This window comes from Muscardinus avellanarius (genome assembly GCF_963383645.1).
Source record: "Muscardinus avellanarius genome assembly, chromosome: 1".
Classification (NCBI taxonomy): Eukaryota; Metazoa; Chordata; class Mammalia; order Rodentia; family Gliridae; genus Muscardinus; species Muscardinus avellanarius.
In genome coordinates, this window is record NC_137786.1 from 33588658 (window position 1) to 33609763 (window position 21106).

A 21106-nucleotide genomic window follows, 5' to 3' on the forward strand; every position below is an offset into this window, starting at 1 on the left:
TGCAATTTAAATATCTGCACATAAAAATGCAGGGGTGGATGAGTGGGTCAGGAGATGTCAGACAGAGCCAGGGTCACAACTTCGCTCCCCAGACCTCTTCCTACTAAATACACTTATGTGTGGTTGGCCCTGAGGGACACAGCTCTGGGGCTGGCAGTTCCTGGAAATACCTGTTTAGCGGAGAGTTTCCTTGTGGACGTGGCAAACCAAGCTTGTCAGCATTTTTCAAAATTTATTTACCTGGCAGAAGAAATAACGGTATGTTTGAGTTGGACTATTAGTTTAGAGACCTTCAAATTAAAAGCTCTTCCTTTTTAAAGTAAGTAAACAAGAAATGGACCAACCCACCAATAAGAATAGAGTGGAAAATTGAAATGCTAGGTCCAGTTCTCTCTTCCTTCCTTTCTTCTTCTTTTTTTCTTTTTTCTTTTCTTGGTACTGGGAATTGAACCCAAGGATGTTCTACCCCCAGCCCTACGTTATTTTTTATTTTGAACCAGTGTCTTACTAAGTTGCTGAGGCTGACCTCGGACCTTAGATCCTTAGATCCTCCTGTCTCAGGCTCCCATATTTCTCTCTTTTCTAAAAAAAAAAAAAAAAATTCCCCTTCCCTTCTCCTCCCTTCCTTCTTTCTTCCCTCCTTTCCTTCCTTCCCTCCTTTTCTCCTATAAATATTTATTCATCTCCTACCTAATGGAAGGACTTTACAAGCATTCTAGGAATACCAAGGTAAAAATAAATCTCAGGAAGCCTCCAGTAGAGATAAGTATATAAGTCAAGTTTGCAAGGCAGGGTAACATGAGCTCACTCCCAAGAGACCCAAACAACCCACTCAAGGAAACATCTATTACAATGACTTCTGCCAAAGTATGTTTCTCTTAAGTTAATTTTTGCTATGTCTCTCAGCTTCATGTGAACACCTCACACCTGGCCAGAAATGTCCAATGCAGGGTTTATTCTACTGGCTGAACTGAGGGAAACAGGACAGCCGTTAGGTAGAAGGGCCGAGGAAAGGCAGGCCAGCAGATTTGAAGATGCTTGGATGCCTTTATGATTTCTGCATTCGAAAAGTGTACCAACCCACGGTTGGTTTTATTTGGTTGTTTGGTTGGAGTTTTTATCCCCCCCCCCCATCAAATGGTCTTGGAAAGTAAAGACAGAGGGTAAAGGCAGAATTTTTTCTGGTCAATCATGTAAATTTTAAGAGGAGAATAAGAAAAATAAAAACTTTGTACTTTGCTTTGTATCTACTACATTGATGATTGACCGGGCAGCAGGGGACTAGAACACTAGAATGGGTTCTAAAATCTACATCCCTGTGCTGTTGCTATAGAGAAAACATTGAACCCAAGGATGTTCTACCCCCAGCCCTACGTTATTTTTTATTTTGAACCAGTGTCTTACTAAGTTGCTAAGCCTCCAGCCTCACAATCCTTTTTTTTTTTTTTTTTGTACTGGAGGTTGAATCAGGGGATTTTCCTCCCAGCTACCTCCCCAGCACATTTTATCTTCTATTTGAAACAAGGTCTTTCTAAGTTGCTGAGTGTCTCTCTAAGTTACCGAGGCTAGCCTTGAACCTGTGGTCCTCCTGTCTCAGCCTCCTGAATACTGGAATTACAGGCATGCACCACTGTGCCTAGCATTACAGTCCCTTTTGGGTGGTATCAGACCCTCTGCTGTGGGTCAGACTCCTCCACATTTTTAGCTTCCCAGTTAGCTGTAGTGAGTGAGAGTGCAGGAAAACCCATGGCTATAAATTAAGCTAATAAATCCACTTGTAATAGCAATCTGCCCACAGTCTGTTCAGTTTCTAAACTCCAACCCATTCTAAATCCTCTGGTGGTTTGGTTACCAGACCTCCCTGGGGGGGTTATCCTGGTGTCGCCTGCTCCAACGAATGAACTTGGGCTCAACGAAACAGCAGAAACTTCATTCTTTGGTAAAGAACAGAGGAAAAAACAACCTCTCATATTCTAAAGACACCTTTTCTCTGATGTGGGTCAAAAGGGGTTTCTTTTATGGAGAAAGAGGCCTCTGTCTTGAGTCAAGGCAGCAAAAAGGAAGCACCCACAGAGCCTCTTCTCTTGCACACGGTCCTTTTGGCACAGGCCACTCCATCGCCACCCTGGATTTTTCTACTCCGGGATGGGTCTGAAGTTAGCTCTTTCCCTGGCTTTCTGTCTTGGTTCTTGTTAATCAAACACAGGAGAGCAGTGATTGAAACCAAGAAGAGTTATCAGGGACCTTTTAGGTGACAAGATTTATTGTGGAAGGGGAAAATTTTTAAAAATTTATTAGTGCATTTCAATTATATATCACAGTGAAGTGCAATGTGATAAACATATACATGCATGCAGCTTTTTTGTATTTCCCTTCCTCCCATCCCTTCTTCCTGGTGCATGCTAGTGAAATTGGTAGTAATACCTGCACATATTGCCACAGCGTTGTCTGTGCTCTCTCTGCAGTCCTCTCTCTTCTCCTCCTTAGCTCTCTCCTCCAGTCCCCTCTACTACTCCACAGGTCTCTCTCCATGTGAGTTAAAGTTCCTTATGTTTACAATTTCCATCCAACTTCCACATATGAGAGAAAACATATTACTCTAGACCTTCTGAGACTGGCTGATCCCAGCATAATATTTGCCAATTTCATTCATTTTCTGGCAAGTGACATAATTTTGTTCTTTTTTTATGCCTGAGTAGAATTCCTCCCTTCCCCCACAGGACCCCGCAGCGGGGACAGGAGGCAGATCCCCAGAAACCAGAAGCGTAAATATCGCGAGAGTCCAGGTGCCTCGAGACTCCAAACATCACAAGACAGAGTCCAGGCATTGTGAGACTCTGTGAGAGAATCAGCATTCCCACACTGCTAGTCCCCCCTAAACCCTCTCCCGCTTAAAACATTGTACTTCCACTCCACCATGTGACTCTGCTGACCGACCAGGACTACTGGCCAACTCTGCTGACCAAGTGGCTTGTCAGTCCCTTCCCCCACAGCCGGAAGACTCCCCGAAGGTGCCGGTTTATTAGGCCGATTAAAGCTGCTTTTCATAACCTGGTTGGTATTTGCCTCCTTCGCGACTCCCTACCTCAATTTCACTATTACAGTGTGTACATAATCACGTGTTTTTCATCCATTCATCTGTTGACCATCACCTGGGGTTGGCTCCATAATTTGGTTATTGTGAATTGTGCGGCTATAAGCATGGCTGTACATGTATTGCTATAAGATTCCGACTTTTGGTCTTTTGGAAAGATATGGAGGAATGGTAAATGAGTACAGCCACTATGGAGATCAGTTTGGAGGTTTTTCAAAAAACTAGGAATGGAACCAGTATGTGAGCCATCTATACTTCTCCTTGGAAGGGGAATTAGAAGGACCCTTTGGTCCCACTAACATTTCTCTAACTTTGCCCGAAAGCAGAGAAACAAATTCATGAGTGATAGAAGTACTTTCCAATCAAGAGATCTTGGCAGAAGGAAAAATGCAAAACCTGGACCTTGGGACTTCCTCTTTCAAACTTAGACTCGGTTTTAACAACTAAAATCTTAACACTGATTACAAACAGAGAACATCTCTGTAGGTCTTTCTTTGTAATACTATCCTACAATTTTTAGTAAGAAAAGGTGCATGGAAGAAAGAACTAACAAATATCTTCTAAAACATGCAGTGGGGCCAGAACATCAACCCTACTGTTTATTCTTTAAAACAATTTCCCTCCTACTGAATCCAGGATTAGGAGATTTTTTTTTCTTGTGGTTCATGCTAATGAAATCTCTTTCTATTTATCTTTCGTAAAACCATGTTTCATCACTTATAAATGAGGTTTGCTTTGGTCAGATGAATTTGTATAACTTAACTAACCTTCAAAAGGGGGAGAAAAAACCCCCTTTTTTTTTTTTTGTAAAGAAAACCTGTGCTGGGCTGTACTTACCCACACTCACACACGTGCTACTTTTCTTTCACCTGGAGACCACCAAGATCGTAGAGATGGTGGAGAGCTGGTCTGGTTTTTGTTTGGATTGGGTATTTTTATTTTTAATATTTGTCTTCTGAGTCAGAAGTAGTTATCTCTTACAAGAAAAATTTGATGGCTTGAAAGCTGGGTGTTTGTGCTTTCCCCTCTGAAATGTTAACATTTAAGCAGCCTTCAGTGCGCTTCAAAGTTAGCACCCCACTAAGATGAATTAGTGACCTGTCCCCCACCCCACCCCACCCCCTGCAGGCTGAGAGCCCCCTCTGGCCAGACAGAAATGGGCGATTCTGTTGGAGACTGGGTCAAGCTGGGTGGCAGGAATGCCCAGCCAGGACAATGGTGGCTTTTCATGAAGATTTAGTAATCTGAAGAATGTGGCAGCCTGTCCTTGAGAGGAACTGGCTTCTGTTGATATGTTTATGTGGTTTCCGGAGGTGGAGGGGGCACCACGCCAAGGTGGGGAGTGGGGAGTGATATGTGGATTGCCTGGAACTTTACAAGGCGGTTTGAACCTGATTTATTGAGACTTTATGAAAAGTTAAAGAAAAGAAGTCACCTATCCGGTTTCCTAACACATCAAGTTAAAGATTGGTGGAAACAAGCTTTTCAGTCACAAACATCGACCTTGATTACTGAAAGACCCGGCCACTATCAAGGGGTCCGTGGATAGTTTTGAACATCTTTCTGTAAAACTCACTTCTCTCTTTTGATTCCTGTGGCTCCTGATTTTTGCCTTAGGTGCTTGGCGTGTATGTCGTCAGATGTTTGTGTGTATGTTGTCAGATGTTTGTGGCCTTGGAGTCAATGTAGCCAAGGCTGGTGTCTATTAACTTAGTCTGGTGCTTCAGCCCTTGCTAGCCTGGGCTCTGGGAGAGCGTATGTCTTGCTAGCCTGGGCTCTGGGAGAGCATATGTGTGGGTGTGGGTGTGTGGGGGGGTGTCTGTGCTCATATCTCTCTGCTGTCTGCAATGCAATTCAAATCAGATGACTTTTTTTAAACACCTTTTTCATGTTTGTAGTCCCAGTACTTGGGAGGCTGAGACAGGGGGTGGCAAGTTCAAAGCCAGCCTCAGCAATTTAGGGAGGCCCTCCTTAACTTAGTGAGACCCTGTTTCCAAAAAAAAAAAAAAAAAATCAGACTAGGGGTATAACTTGGAAGTAGAATGCTTCTGGGTTCAATTCCCAGTACTAAAAAACCTTGGAGGTAGAATGCTTTTGGGTTCAATTCCTAGTATTAAAAAAAAAAAAAGGCAGTTTCTAGTGACAGTGACGTACATGTACACAGCAATTAGTGAGCTTTTGTCTGGCTCCCTCCCCACTCCTATCTTCCAAAACATGATATAGAGATTGGTATTGGCATTGGTGCTTCCCCATATGTATATAATGTCAAAAAAAGTGGGGCTTTTGTTGTGGGTTTTTGTTGTTGTTGGGTTTTTTGGTACTGGGGATTAAGCCCAGGTGTATACTGCCTCTGAGCTATACCCTCAGCCCCCCCCCCTTTTTTTTTCATTTTGAACAGGGTCTTGTTAGATTGCTGAGTTTTGCTACTTTGCTGACACTGGTCTCAAACTGGTAATCCTTTTGTCTCCTAAGTATTCCTAAGAACTGGGGTTACAGGTGTATACCACCATGCTCAGAGAGATGACTTCTGAAAATGTGTCTGCAGTACCATCTCTATACTTGACTTGACACCCTCCTCTGTCTGTGCTTCTAGAACAAATCCACATGCTTATGGGTCTGAGCCATGATCGGGGAACTTTCTGCAGGAGGCTGCAGGCTCTACCACCACCACCACCCTAGGGCCTTTGGTATAAAGACGGATGTATGTATTAACCAAAGAGAGCTGGGTTTAAATTTTAGCTCAGGCAGTCACCTTCTCTGAACCTCAGTTTTCTTGTCCATAAAACTGGGGAAGTTTATACCTTGCAAAAGAACTGTTTGGAGGTTTAAATGCAACAGCAACTCTTTTAAAGTTGAAGATTTAAGGGAGAGCCGACTCACTGTCCTAACAAACCCCATTCTGCCTCTCCAGTCCCTTTGGGTCATTTTTTCTCCCCAGTCTATCTTAAATTCCAGGAACGACAAGGCCATCCTCTCCCCCACTGACCAGAGCTGACACTGCCCTTTAAGCACTAGCAACCCCCTTGGTACCAGCAGGACTCCATATAACCAGACCTGAGATGATGGTCAACCAGGATGTAGTCTGACCCATCTCTTCCCACTGCCCTAGGTCTTCCCCTGTATCATCTTGAAGCAATGGCCAGTACCTCAGAGACAGACCTTAGGGCTCGAGACCTCTTCTTCCCAGCGAGGCCACACTTAAGTAAATCTCTTTCCTGTTGCCTCTTCTCACTTCTCTGCTGCTTGGATCTTCTGGGGTGAGTGGATGGACCTGGTCTTTTGGGACCTCCTGGAGCCAGGCCTCTGGCCTGGGACTCCCGTAACATAAATGAGATAGCAAAGCAACTCTCCATGTATCACAGCTCCTTGCAAACGGTGCAGATAAATGTGACACCAAAATATGGAACAAGCCTTATAATGAATTCAAGACACAACTTGACTTTTGCCTCTCATGGCACCCTTAAACTTTTTTGGTGGGAGAAGTTAATCATGTTTCCTGGGCCCAGATGGGAAATCAAGCAGGCCTATGGCTATTATGCTCATTCCCAGGAAAGTAGCAGTCGAGTCCCTTTAAGGCACATAGACTTGAATCAGAAGAAAAAGTACTTATGCTGGTAATAATTTTCTACACTTGATCTAGCAGCCCATCCTGAGGCCCCCTGTGGGTCTGTGGTCATCTGGCCTTTGCTGTCTTTTGTTCTGCTCACCCATGATGTACTCTTCACTCTTGCCAAGGTAGTGGAGATAGTGTGAGGCAGGATGACTGGGTTCAAGTCACGACCTGAGACTGCCTAACCTTGTTCAGCCTCCATTTCCTCATCTCTCAAATGAGAAGGCTATCAAGACTATCAACCATGCAGGGTTTATGTGAAGATGCAAGAGGAAAGAGTGGAAAGTGGTCAGGAGGAAAAAGCAGAAAAGGACTTTCACATGAAGGCACAGCTAAACAGCGCCTCCACAATCCTAACGACCAAATGATTTGCTTTGTTAGGTCTTCTTGTTGTATGAGTCTATAAAATTCTAACAGGCTGCAGAATTAAGTCAAACTCAATTTACAACTAAATTTGATGTCTGTACTTGGAATCCACACAAGCCTGAGTTTAAAATGTCATTAAAACTAACAGGAGTTAGCGCTGTGATTCAGAACACCTGTTTATAACCTTGATTATTTCTTTAGGATAAATGATTAGAAGTAGACTCACTGGATATGAAGGTATGTCTTTTGTTAAGGTTTTATTGCATATCATCGTATTGCATTTGCAAAAATTGGAACCAGTTCATGCTCCCACTAATAGTGTGCAGAAATGCCCCTTCACACTCTCATGCACACTTGTTACTATCATTTGCCAGTTTAATATGTTCAAATGGTATCATACTGTTTAAATATGCATGAGGCTGGGCATTTTTAATATATTCCTTGGCTATTTATTTTTCTTACCTTATGATTCATATGTTCTGAAATGCTTGACCATTCTTTTAGGCTTTCTTTTTTCTTACTAATTTATAAAGCTTTTATGCATTAAAGAATTAAATAATCCCCCAAATTTTCTTTCTATCTATCTCTCTCTCTATCTATCTATCTATCTATCACCTCTCATCTATCTATCCATTTATTTTGGGTGTTATGTTGATTGAACCTAGAGGCATTCCACCTTCAAGAAACATTCGCAGCCGTATTTTATTTTTATTTTGAAATATACTCTTGCTAGGTTGATAAGAATCTCACTACTTGCTCAGGTTGTTCTCAAACTTGTGATCCTCCTGTCTCAGCCTCCCAAGCCTGGGATGACAGGTGTGCACCACCACGCCTGGCTCAAACATATTTCAAATATCATTCCTAGTTTGTTTTTTTATTTTTTATTTATTTTTATTTTTTATTTTTGCAGTACTGGGAATGGAACTCAACCCTATTTTTTATTCTTTATTTTAAAACAGGGTCTCACTGAGTTGCAAAGGGCCTCACTAAGTAGCTGAAGCTGTCTGAGAATCGCGATCCTCAGGAGGAAAAAGTAGAAAAGGACTTTCACATGAAGGCATCACTAAACAGCGCCTCCACAATCCTAATGAGCAAATGATTTGCTTTGTTAGGTCTTAGTCTCCCAGATGCTGGGATTACAAGCGTGTGTTACCATGCCTGGCTTATTTTTTTTAATATATCCAATATATTTTGTTATTTTTTTTAGATGTGTAGAAACTTGAAAGCAGTTTTGCAGCTTAAATTTTTCTTTTAAGCCAGGAGTGGCGCTGCATGCTCATAATCTCAGTGCTTGGGAGGCTGAGACAGGAGGATCACAAGTTTAAGGCGGCTTCAGGAACTTAGTGAGACCCTGTTTCAAAATAAATAATAAAATAGGGAGGAGGAGGGTATACCTTAGAGGTAGAATATCTATAGGGTCAATCTCCAGTGCCAACACTTTTTTCTTTTTTTCCCCTCTTTTATGATAGGCCTTACTAATAACCTTATAAAGTTTGCATAAATATTGTTTTTAAAGTATCATACTTTTTTACAGATTACACATTTAATTTTATTTACTTTGACTTTTCTACTAGTTGAATATTTATCCCAGTACTAATCACACCAATAATAGTTCCTCATATATAGTAGGAACTAATAAGAAAAAATGCTTGGAATTAATAGAGAATTTTGTTTTCTTATTCAGGATTTATTTTTATTAGAGTTTAGCCTAGCATTTCTTTTTATTTGGGGAATGAAGAATAGACCAAAATATTCAGGGATAATGCAAAATATCCCAAACCCTGAAGAAATTGACATGTCTACCCAATGGCTACTCCCCACTTTCCTTAGTGCTAAAAATCTGATTTTATTTAGTCTTGGGTCATCAATGTGCTCAGGAAAGATGGTCCCAGGATAAAATTGTGAAGTATCTAAGCATACATGATGGCATTCCACATTCTCTTTTTGTCAGTAATCATTCAGTGATGAGCATGTAACCACACTCTGACTAATGGGCAGGGAAAGTCTAGTGGGGGCCTCTGGGAAATACACTGTGTGTCCATGTGTGTGTTCATGTCATGTGTGTGCATGCATGTGTGTCTCTTCCTCCCTTTGGATATTGTTATATGAGGATGGGGTACTTGGGCTGTGAGCAACCATCATTCCAAAAAGAGGAAAAGATTTGTGTCCCAACAATGTTTAGTTTCTAAAATAGCCCATCCTCTGAATTTATTATGAGACAATTAACTTCTATTTTCAAAGTAATTTTTAGTAATTTTGTTTTTTACTCTTTTTTAAGTTATAACATTTAATATTGTTCTCTTGGGTGAATCATTCAACTGTGTATGTATATGTGTGTATGTATGATACTGGAGATTGAACCCAGGAGTGTTCTACTTCTGAGCTACATCCCAGCCCTAATTATTTTTGTTTGTTTACTTTGAAACAGGATCTCCCTAAGTTCCTGGGGCAGGCCTCAAACCTGTGATCCTCCTGTTCTATCTCAGGAGAATTCCTCTGTTATCTCCCAAGTGCCACATGGCACCTGGCTCTCAACCTTTTGGGTCCTTGGTTTCCATAAAACAGTGAGCTGAATGGTTGTCATGGTGCAATTCAGGATTAAAACTCTGTGATTCCAATTGATTTGTAGTTACACTGCGGAAAGTTTTTCGCATCTTTATTTTAAGAAAAAAATGTTTTTAAAATCCTGAAATACAGAGAATGATAATATCTGTAGCATACATTTCATAACACATTGTCTCTTGTAATCTTTATAGCAACTCTGAGAAGCAGGGACACTCATTTTACAGGTGGGGAAGTTGGGGCTCAGAGAAAATAATTCCATTCCATGCTGAGCTTTGCCTCTGCTTCTCCAGCTCTAGTCCCATACCTCCTTCCCCTGTGCCTCCCAGCCACAGGCACCATTATCTCTGCTTGGTTTATAGCTGCAGCTGAACCACCAATATGATTAATTTTCCCCTGCTGTCCAGATGATCACCCATCACTCCGAGAACAACTCCACAAACAGCCAGAGTCCAAAAGGAATTTTACCACCCACCAATGGGTTCTTTTTTTAAAAACTGAACTTACAGGGTCAGGCTCTGATGTTTATATGAAAGGGAGATAAAGCACACCTGTTCTTCTGGGACTCTACTTTGAGGAAAGGAGGATATATGACTTATTTTGGATAGGATATTTATAACCTACTAATCTATAAACTAAATGATGAATTGCTGAAAGTCGGAGGTCTGCGTGTCTTGGCAGAATGCAGTTTGCGCCCTGATCATGCAGTCCTTGCTGTGAATGGAAGAGGAGGGAGATGCTGGTGGCAGGTGGGGGACAGGCTCTGGGCTCATAGCGATCTGTTCCTGATGAGGAACCTCTGTAGAGGCTCGCAGACCTTTGTCACCTGGAAAAAGGTTCACAATTACTGGGATTCCCTTTTGGGCGGGGAAATTGCATTTATGGTTCTATCCTGAGCACCTAGCAGGGAATCTGGCTCCTAACAGGCCCCTAGAAGGATTTTCTGCATCCCCTTGCTGATTAATGAACTTGAGCTCTGTCTGGAGAGGTGAAATGACTTGTTCAGAGTAAAATAGCCCACAAATGACACAGCCCAGACTTTAGGTCTCCTTAACCTCCTCTGAACAATTTAACTTCAGTAAAACCGGAAGTATGGACTTTGTTGGGAGGTCAAAAATATCACTATCCAGCCAGATGTAGTGGTGCACGCCTGTGATTCCAGTACTTGGGAGGCGGAGACAGAAGAATCAAGGGTTTGAAGCCAGCCTCAGCAACTTAGTGAGACCCTGTTTTCAAACAAAAAATAAAATAGGGCTGAGGGTGGAGCTCAGAAGTAGAATGCCCCTGAGTTTAATCTCTAGTACATATATGACATATATATATATATATATATATATATATATATATATATATATATACACACACACACACACACACACACACACACACACACATACATGAATATGTACATAAAATACGTATATTGCTATACATGGAAAAATAATTTAAAATTCTGCCTCAAACTATCTGGGATCTAATATAAATACATCATTCACTTAAAAAGAGGCCAAATATGTCTTTCTAAATAAGTTGGGACATGGGTAGAAGGATTGGAATAGTTCTGAGAGCACTGAGTGGTTAAAAATCTGCTTGTCCTCCAGAGTCTCAAAGAAAGCTCAAGGCAGTCTCTGGTCAGTGTGAGCAATCTTATCTTTATGGCTGGCATGGCCGTAGCCACCTTGGGAAGATGCCCATGGGGCACAGGTATAGCTTTCTTACCAGCCCACACCATATCTCTAAATGTGTGCTGATGGCTTAACTGTGATGTAATAAGGTGCCTGAAAGGAGAAGTAAAGGTACTTACTGGAAACACATTCTGAAGAGGTCACGTCAAAGGATAATAGAAGGGTTCAGCCACTATGACTTGGTAATAAAGGGAAGGAGAAAACCAGAAAGGACTATTTAGCTCCTTGGAGGTAGAGACTGAACACAGTGTTCATTGTAACTTAGTGGGCAAATATTTGTTGAATAATGAAAATTTCGTGTGTGTGTGTGTGTGTGTGTGTGTGTGTGTGTGTGTGTATGAACATATATGTAAACTCTGTCTTTCCTACTCTCTACTAGCTGAGTCACTCTGCCTATCTTTCTGGTTTTCACAGTAACTCGGATTCTCCCAAGTGGAGCCTGACAGGATCATTCCCACTGATCCCACTCTTTGGCACTGAACGGCAGAGGGATGGGATACATAAATGTCACAAGATGTTTCCTGCAGGATTCTGGTCAAATGTGTCTTATCTCTTCTATGGATACCACTTGAAGGGATTCAGTCATTCTGCATAAATTGAGGGCCACCATTTGTATTGTGTGCAATTCAATTTAGTGCATGATGTATCCCAGAGGTGAACAATACAGTGGCCCTGCCAGGGGACATGAGTAAGGAATCATGCATGTATTACCCAGCAGCTTCTGGAAGCTATTGTGGAACCCTGGGGGAAGCCAGCCTTCAAGTTCAACATGGCATGTGGACAACAAAGAGGAAATGGTGGATGGAATTGGGTCTTTGATGGCATTGCCAAGGTAGGGGAGCAAACCTTGACGGACCTTTCTACTTCATTGCTAGGTGGCACCACATTTCCTCCACTGTCTAAATCTGTTTGACTCAGTTTTTATATTGCCTGCTGCTAGAAAGTTCTGAACAGATAGGCACAGAGCAATGGATATCTTAGATTTGTAGCATTACTCTCATTGGTGTAGACACCCAGGTCAGACCACTGGGATCTTCAGAGAGATTATTCTGTCCTGAGTGTCCAATTTCACACCCTATTTATAGTTCACAGATAATTACCCAGTGTCTGTTTCAGCTTGGAATAGATATGAAAGCATCTATACACATATAATAATTCCCTTCAGCAAACTATAGCAAAACTTCCTCTGTTACGGACATTTTGCTATATGCAAGGTCATGAGATATAAATTTTAAAAAAGTGTTTTAGAAAAACGTAGAGGACAAGAATGTGTCCTTTAGGAGCTTGGAGTCTCCTGAACAATCTGGAGTTGTAGGGAAGGTAGGAGAAAGACGGAGGCCACTGATGCCTCTTCTAATATAAGGCCTAATTGTTAAGTGTTGAAAGCGAAGGTCAAATACCTCGCCTGGGAGGGAGAAAGTAATTCCGAGTTGGGGCATCAGTAAAGGGGTCAAGAATAAGTTTGCCTATGAGCTGGACTTGAAGAATTCACAGACTTTCCATAGCCAGAACTGGGGATAAGGGCATCCCAAGCAACAAAGAGTAAGCAAAGGCCAAGAGGCGGAAATTACAGATGAATAAAGTAGAGTGGTGGATTCGGGTGTGTGGAGTAAAGTAGTAAAGGATTAGGCTGGAAGGTAGGAAATAACCAAAGTAGGGCCGGCCTGGAAGAGTTTTTTAAGGAGTTGTACTTTATTTAATATTAGAATTGTGTTTATAAAAATAATAATAGCAGATATATAGGATGCTTATTTTGTGCCAGGAACTCATCTAAGACATTCCTAAATATTAGTTACTTTAATCTTTACAAACATTTAGTGTGGTAGGTATCATAATTGTCATTCCTATTTACAGATGAGGAAATTGAAGCCCAGGGAGGTTGGGTAACACATCCAAGATCATGCTGTTAGACAGTGGTAGAGGTGGGCACCCAGGCAGGCTGGCTCCAAGGATCGAGGACACCAACACATACTCAGAATCATGGTGACCTGATCGCTGATGACCACCACAACCATAGACACAAGTGGTAGCCAGGCCGTCCCCGAGCTCAGAGGGGAAACAAGGGTCCGCTGGTGTCAGTGGCAAAAAGAATAAAGGAGAGGAAATGGAATGAAGAGGAGGTAGATTAAAAGGACAGAGATGCCATTAAAAGGGTGAGAAGCCAGGACAGAGATCTGTGTGATTTTCCCTGCAGTGTTTAAAAAAATTGAGCTTTCAAATTCTCAAATCCTTTTGATGAAGGATATTCTTTCTTTAATACATTTGTGGCCCCTGCTCCATAGGATTTGGTGTCAGGGATAAACAAAATGCATCCTTCTTCAGAAGGATTTGAGAACAGGGCCATTGTTTTCATAACTGAAATCATTCCATTAGTTCCCATCATATTCAACAAACTTTAACCATACAGCCTTAATCTACAGAAAGCCTAAACCAGTGAATCAGACCCAGGTTTCCCATTGAAATCACCTTGGAAGCTTTAAAAATGGGAGTTCCAGGTTTACCTTCTCCCCATCCAAGAAAGATTGCTCAGGGCATAGTGGCACACACTTGTAATCCCTGCACTTGGGGGGCAGAGACAGGAGTATCACGCAGGTTCGAAGCCAGCCTCACTGGCTTAAGAGACCCTGTTTCCAAATAAAAATATAAAATAGGTCTGGGAGTGTAGCCTGGTGGTAGAAGGGCTTCTTAGGAACCCCAGCACCACCAAAAAAAAAAAAAAAAAAAAAAAAAAAAAATCACTAAGGTTCCCAGTGTCTTATCAAGCAATCTGACATGTAAGCACCACCTGGAAAGTTTATCAGTGGATCATAAGCTATGGGATAGAGAAAGTGAAAAAGAAAGGAAGAGGCAGGCCAAGTGGCAGCCTAAGAAGGGTATGGTGCTTCTCCTTGCCCAAGGCAAAAGAGTCAGATGTTTGGCCAAGCGACTTACTGGAGCTGAGCCTTGTCTGGAAGGATAGTAGCAAGGATGACTGCTCAGTACTTAGATACTGAATGGAGCCCAGTTCAACCCTTCCTTCTAAAGCTAGGTGAAACGTTGAAAATAGAGTTAGGGAGTTGCAAAGGAGGTAAACACCAGCTGAGATATCAGAAAAGCTGCTTTAACCAGAACCCGGCACCTTAGGGGAGTCAGCAGGCCGTGGGGGAACGGACTGACAAGACATGCATCCAGAAAGTTGCCCTTAGTCCTGGTCGGCTGGCTGAGTCATGTGGTGGATCTGAAGTGCCGATGTTTTATAGGCATGCCGATTCTCTCGTGACATCTGTAGTCTCGCGATCCCTGGAGTCTGCCTCGCGATGCCTGGAGTCTCGAGGCACCTGGATTCTCACAATATCTCCGCTTCTGGCTTCCACCTCCTGTGTCCGCTGTGAGGAAGGGGGGGACCCGAGCTATCACTAGGATTGGCCCTAGGTCCGAAGTGGGACCCAGCTGCAGGCTGTAGGCAAGCAGGCCTGCTGTAGGAGGAGATGCGATCAAGACAACAGGAACCTGCAGGCACAGGAATGCTTTTTAATGAGGACATAGCAAACTTTGCTCATCTTTGACTATAGAAAAGTCAAGTCAGCACGAAAGTAAAAACAGATACATACATAGGTAAAAAGTGCTCCAGGTGGCGTTCATGTGAAGCCTGGTGGAAATTCAAAAATTGAAGAAAGGATTTTAAGAAAATAAAAATAACCCAAAACTTTCTACTATAGATAGCTACGTGTTGCTGTTTTGTTTTCCCCATTCATTTTTGGGTCTATGCGTGGATGGATAACATGTGGTTGACATCATGCTGTATTTGTAATTTGGTGTAATTGTGCTTTTCATTTGACATTGTATAGCATAAGCACTTTTCCATGCCATTAAAATGTCTTTCGTTTTGAATGGCTTCAATATTTTTTTAGTTTATATGGCTGAAAACCACAGTTTAGTCATTTCCAAATTGTTAAGCACTTAAACTTTTTTTTGTGTGTGTGGTACTAGGGATGGAACCTAGGGGTTTTCTATCTCTGGGCTATACTCCCAGACCTATTTTATATTTTATTTGGAAACAGGGTCTCACTAAGTTGCTGAGACCCTCACTATGTAGCTGTGACTGGCTTTAAACCTACACAATCCTCCTGTCTCAGCCTCTCAAATACTGGGATTACACATATGCACCACCATGCCCAGCTCTACACTTAAACTTTTTTTTTTTTTTCTTGGTGGTACTGGAGATGGAACCCTTCTACCTCTGGGCTACATTCCCAGACCTTTTTCATTTTTTTTTTAAATTTGGAAACAGGGTCTCTTAAGCCAGCGAGGCTGGCTTTGAACCTGTGCGATCCTCCTGTCTCTGCCTCCCAAGCGTGGGGGTTACAAGCATGCACCACTATGCCCGGCTACACTTAAACTTTTTTAAAAATTATTATAAATAGTTCTCGTATTCTTTGTGCTCAAATTTCTGTTTAGTTTCAATTTCTAATATGGAAACACTTGGTGAAGAAGTATGAGTGTATTAAAGGTATTGACATGGTCTGGATCTCCCTGTGTGGAAGGCTTCGTTCCCCATACAGTGAGGTTCTGCGGTGGGGTTCTGGGAAGTGGTAGCATCATGAGGCTCCAACCTCATTGATGGATTCCTCTGCTAATGGGTTCCTATCTGAGGATTATTGGGTGATTCTGGAGACTCCAAGAGGTGGGGCCTAGCTAGAAGGGGTGAATCACTGGGGACATACCCTCAGAGGTAGGTAGGTCTGGTCCCTGGCCCCTTGCTCTCTTCTTCTCCCTGATTGCCATGACCTGAACATCTCCCCTCTGCCATACCCTTCTGCTTCCTCTCAGACCCAAAGCGATGGAGCCAACCAACCATGAGCTAGAAACCACGAGTCCAAACAAGTCTTTCCTTTCTAAGGTGACTTTCTCAGGTATTTTGTTAAGTGATGAAAAGCTGACTAACACAGGGATTTTCACATCTGTGGCTAGTTACATAGAAATGGAGGTTACTGGAAGGAGCTAGGAGTATCTCTATAGGTAGAACTTTGAGGATAATCAAGCGTTAGAGTCTACTTGGGTGACGTCGACTCTGGCTTGGTTGGCACCTAAAGATTCGTGCACACAGGTCCACCAGGGAGGCCCCGTGAGGGAAGTTGCCACCTCAGTAGGGGTCTGCTACATAAAGATTCCTGGAAATGGAACTCCTGGGTCACAAAAGTATGAATCTTTCAACAATTCCCAATCGGGATGACCAAATTTCTTGCAGAATATGCCAAGTTAGACTCCCAAAGGTCTGTATACTCCAATCTTATGTTGGCCATTGGAGGTATATATATATTATGCATATAGTTAATATATATGTATATGTATACGTGTGTGTGTGTGTGTGTGTGTGTGTGTGTGTGTGTGTTTCCTCCTTTATTTTTAGTACTGAGAACTGAACCCAAGTGCTCTACTGAGCTACATGTTCAGCACTTTTTCTTTTACTCATTTTGAGACAGGATCTGACCTAAGGGGCCCAGGCTGGTCTCAGACTTGTGATCCTCCCGCCTCAATCTCCAGAATTTCTAGGATTGCAGCCATGGGCCAGCACACCAAGCCTAATTCATCCAAAAGTTCATAGGTAAAAATTTGCATCTCATTTTGTCATTTGAATTTGCTTTTATAAAAATACAAGTTTTTCTGAACACAGTATTGCTCGGGCATTTGTATTTGCCCTTACTGAACAGAATCTTTATTTTAATCGCGCATGATCCTTGCCATGTGAATTACCCCAAAGCACCTTTCTCTACTCCCTTACCCCCAAACTCCTCAAATACATCTAAAATAGCCATAGAGTTAAGTAAAAGCAAATCGTTTTAGTTTCTACCCCATGTTCCTCATCAATATGACAAAGCTTTGAATCTTTTTCCAAAGGAATGTGAAAAGCTCAAAGTTCCATTAAAAACCTTAAAATTTCCCACTATTAAATATAATTTAAAGGACTTTGATTTGTGAACTATTGAAAAAAAAAACCCTTTTGGCTCACATGGGAGTTAGGGCATTGTCTTTCACAAGCTGCCGGTTGTTTAGTACTTGGAAAAGAAAAATACTTCTCTCATGTAGGCAAAGGCATAAACCTATCAAAGTCTGGCTATTAGTGTGCACAGCCTGGGCTGTTTATGGGCAGGTCAAGGAAGATATCAAAATTATGGGTTTTTAAATTATCGTTAAATAATTCTTGATGTGCCAAGTCAGGTCCTCAGTTTTATGTTCCAAACAAAAAACTGTTTGAGACTAAGCAGTTTTAGGCTCCTTAGAACTTCAGATCATCACGGTAATCAGGAGAAAAATCTGTTAAAAATAAAGAACATGGTTCCTGGTTATTGCAGTATCTAAGCAAAAGCAAGAGAAGGCATTAAAAAATCAAATAAAAGTAAGACCAAGACCACGCACGATGCCCTCCTTGTAGACACTCCTCCACATTCTACTCCACACTTCCCATTCTGTAGTTTTAGCAGCCAGATGGTTCCAATTCCTAGTGCTTATCACAAATGTCCTTTATGCAACAGGTTTGATAAGTCAGAAGAAGACTCAAGTTTGTTGAGTCTGAGATCTCAAAACGTTCCCAGCAATTTAATAAGTTCTGAGAATTGTAATGAGCTTGTAAAATAGCTGATCTTGTCAGAAGCATAATAGAGTCAGGGTCTGTCTGACTTCACATCTGTCCTGTCCAAGGTTGGCTCTTCCAGTATTCTGAGCTGGAGCTGGGAAGGGGAACAGAGGCAAGAAAGTTAAAAATTGGACTTGCCTTTGTTAGCCTGGTCCTCCTGGGCTGCTCTGAAGATCTGGTGTATGGTAAGACCAACACCAGGGCCATACACAACTAATTTTAATACATATTTTCTTTACATAATAGCAAGTATGGCTCTGTTGCAAGCCTCAGTGGCTCAAGGATGTCATCAAAGATGCCCATTCCTTCTATCTTTGCTCTCTGCCATCCTGGTTGAGAACTACTTTTTTCTCCTGGCCCCAGGATGGCTGCAAGGCCATCCAAAGGCATGTTCTTCACATGGTAGATTCCCAAGTAGAAAGGAAAAGAAGAGAGAAGGCTTTTCTCCTCTGCCTGACTTCTTTCTATAAGGAAAAAATATATATCTTTTCCCATCCTACTTTCTTTTATATCTTATACCAGAATCTAGTCCCCTGACTTTCACTGGCCTTCTAGGCAAAGTTGAATTAGACCTGCCATGATCTCATTTATCCTGAGCCCATCGCCACCTGGGTGAGACTGAGACCCTGCTAGGAAGCTTGTTGTTTTAGTTAGTGTCTTCATCCCATGCCCAAAGATCAGAAACAAACCATTTAGAGGAGGGAAGGTTTATTTGGGCTCATGGTTTTAGAGGTGTCAGAGGTTCAGTCCATGGTTGGCTGGCTTCAAGGCAGAAATATGGTGGAGTGGTGGCAGGATTATGGTGGAGGAAAACTGCTCACAGTTCATGGAGAGAAAGAGAGAGGGAGAGAAGGAGGCAGAGGGAGAGAGAGAAGAGAAATAGACAGGAAGCATCCAGGGATGTATAGAGTCCCTGAGGCCACATCCTCTGTGACCCACCTACCCCCGCCGTACCCTACCTCTGAACCTTTCTGCACCAGGGACATACTTCCAACACACAAGCCTTTGGGGGAACATTTCAAACCCAAACTTTAACACTGGCTGTTGAAGAGGTGACCTCTAGGGACTGCCATGTTACCATAATGCCTTCAGTTGCTAAATCACTTTGCAAAATTACCGCAGTAGGTGGCATGACTTCATGTCACACAATTGAAAATGAGGAACTAGGAGGAAGAAATTAAAAAGCCATGTTTGAGGTATTGGTGGTAATTGGGCTAAGAATGGAAAATATCTTGTAGAGCAACTCAAAACAAATGCACAGATTTTTACTCTTTTTATTCCTGGATTTGAACACCCTGTGAATTCTTGACATGGGCCTTCTTGGCAAGGAAATTGTGACTGTGGACAGGGATTAGACAATTCTGCCATCAACAGAACAAAAGGAATCAGAGTATTACTAAGGGCCAAATATGAGGCGGAGAAAAAAATGATTAAGGGAGACACTGTTACACACTGGGGTCTGAAAAGGGCTTTGCATAACAGATGGATCTGGCACTGGGTAGGATTTAGATGAACAGAGAGGAGTATAGACCAAGGGGAGAACTCGGCCAGTCCACAGGAACGCGCATGTGCAAAGTCTGAATCAAGAATGGTGTGTGTGTGTGTGTGTGTGTGTGTGTGTGTGTGTTTTGAGGGGCAAGGTGGGTGCAGAGCTGCAGAGTCACCGCTTGAATTGGTGGACTTTTTAAAAAAATAGTACTGAGGATTGAACTCAGGGGCATTTTACCTCTGAGTTAGAACCAGTTCTAATATATATATATATATATATATATATATATATATATATATACACACACACACACATATATATATATGTATATGTATATATATATATATATATATATATATATATATATATTTTTTTAAATTTTGAAACAGGGTCTCACTAAGTTGTGGAGAGCCTTACAAAGTAACTGAGGCTGGCTGAGAACCCGTGATCCTCCTGTCTCAGCCTCCCAAGTACTGGGATTACAAGCCTGCAACACCTCACCACCTTTCCAGGCTTAACTTTGTGGACTTTTATTATTCAGAAGTGTGCCTCAAGTCGGATGTGATGGCACACACTTGTAATCTCAGTACTTGGGAGGCTGAGGCAGGAGGATCACAGGTTGGAAGCCAGCCTCAGAGTAGTGAGGCCCTCCGCAACTTAGTGGGACCTTGTTTCAAAATAAAGAATAATAAAAAAAATAAGGCTGGGGTGTAGCTCAGAGGTAGAATGTCCCTGGGTTCAACCCCAGTGACACACACACACACACACACACACACACACACACACACACACACACGTGCCTTAGAGCAAAGTGGTGTCTGCCAAGTGAGTTTTGCTTTACAAGTTTCCTAGGGGGACTTTTTTTTTTTTTATTGTTGCTTTGGCAGGACGTCCTTGTCTCTGATACCTACAGATAGACATCTGTCCAACAGTTCACTGGTGGAGAATAATTCTGATGTGGGGTGGGACTCACTGCCTCCTGCTAAAGAAAAAAGACCATTTGTCTGTTGCACAGATACTTGTACAAAGGCAGACATCCCTTGTAGCTCTGTCCTTACACTGTACTATAATCAGAGAAAGAGAAATCCTGCTTCTTCGTCTTTGGAGAATGATGAGGATGTTCATCACAGATATCCTTAAAGGGGCCCAATGACCTTTTAAATGTCTGGACTTCATCCTAAAGTGTCCTCCTGCCAGTAGCTGCTGCAGGCTCGACCTCTGTGTCCTCCAGAAAACATGTTTCTATCCCGCTCACCCACATTGCAACTTTCCCATAAGCCTCCATCCCTCTCCTCCCAGCAAGGAAGAGTTAGGAGCAGGCCCACCCGCTGGGCTCAGGGGCGGGGGGGGGGGAGACTGGGCAACTCACACATACACATCATTTTTGCCATGTTCATGTCTGGCTGATCAGGACACAGAATTAAAAATTTCACATACATGTAAAATATGTAAAACATACAATGTTCCATTTTGATCATTTCTAAGTATACAATTCAATAAACATTAATTACACTTACACTGCTGTGCTATCCTATTTCCAAAATTTTCACCACTCCAAACAATAACGCTGTATTCTCTGAACACTAATTTGCTAGTCCTCTCTCCCTCTAGCCTCTGGCCACCCCTAATCTACATTTTGTGTCTTTGACTTTGCCCATTCTAGATAGTTCATAGAAGTGGAATTGCA